Raw genomic sequence first — 1188 nt, forward strand, 5'->3', positions numbered from 1 at the left:
CAAAAAAAAAAAAAAAAAGGTATGTGTGTATATAGAAAGGATTTTGAACGTTTTCACCATAGATGATAGTAAAAGATAATATGTTTAAAATGATTTAAACATTTCACATTACATACAAGTATCAAAATGTGACATGGTATGCTTTTTTAAAAAAATATTTTTAAAAATTGTCGATGGACCTTTATTTATTAATTTATTTATATGTGGTGCTGAGAATCAAACCCAGTGCCTCACAGGTGCTAGGCAAGCGCTCTACCACTGAGCCACAACCCCAGTCCCATGGTACGCTTTTAATATGTGCAACTTTTATGCTTTTATGTATCAGAAAAAATGTATATATTAAAAAGTAGAAGTATGTTTTCCTTCATTTCCCAGAGGTAACCACTCAATAAGTTTTCTGTTAGTTACATAGACTCAGGCAACCTTTTATCCCTGCTGGACATGGCTTGCATACATAGTTCTACAACTTGCCTGTCTCACTTAACAAATGTTAGCATCATAATTACTTGCCTGTACATGGACCATGTAAATGACCATGGAATGTTATATAAGCTTTGTTGGTAATATCTCAGGAAATCTTCATGTTAGTGAAGTGGATATTGCTTCTGTTTTAGTGATGAGGAAACTGAAACAGAGAAGTTAAAGAAATATGCCTTAAGTTATACAGCTAGTAAATAGGGGACCCAGAATTCAAATAGACTCTTTGATGCCAGCACCCTCTGACTGAGTTGCTAGACCATATGGAGCACTTCCATGTCAGGATTATAAGTCTGTCTCATCCTTGTTAACCCCACTACCTCACCCCCACCTCAAAGGGTGGAACTCAGGTACTTTACCATTGAGCCACCTCCCCAGCCCTTTATTATTTATTATTTTTTGGTACTGGGGATTGAACCCAAGGGTGCTTAACCACTGAGTCACATCCCCAGCCTTTTTTTTATTTTTTGAGATAGGGCCTCACTAAGTTGCTGGCCTTGTGATCCTCTTGCCTGGGCCTCCTCAGTTGTTGGGATTATAGGTGCATGCCACCATGCCCAGCCCAGCCTTTTATTTTTTATTTTGAAACAGTGTCTCATTAAGTTGCTCAGGCAGGCCTTGATTTTGTGGTCTCCCTCCTGTATTTCCCAAAAGCTGGGATTTTCTGATTGATTTTTTTTTTTTAAAGTATACTTTTTTTTTTTTTTTTCC

General features: G+C 37.2%; 1 protein-coding gene across 4 annotated transcripts in view; it reads left to right on the forward strand.

Annotated features, from left to right (window-relative positions):
* Rabep1 (rabaptin, RAB GTPase binding effector protein 1) overlaps window positions 1-1188 on the forward strand; it is a 96464-nt gene that overhangs the window by 3199 nt on the left and 92077 nt on the right. The window lies entirely within an intron of this gene.

This window comes from Marmota marmota, unplaced genomic scaffold, assembly GCF_001458135.2.
Source record: "Marmota marmota marmota unplaced genomic scaffold, marMar, whole genome shotgun sequence".
Classification (NCBI taxonomy): domain Eukaryota; kingdom Metazoa; phylum Chordata; class Mammalia; order Rodentia; family Sciuridae; genus Marmota; species Marmota marmota.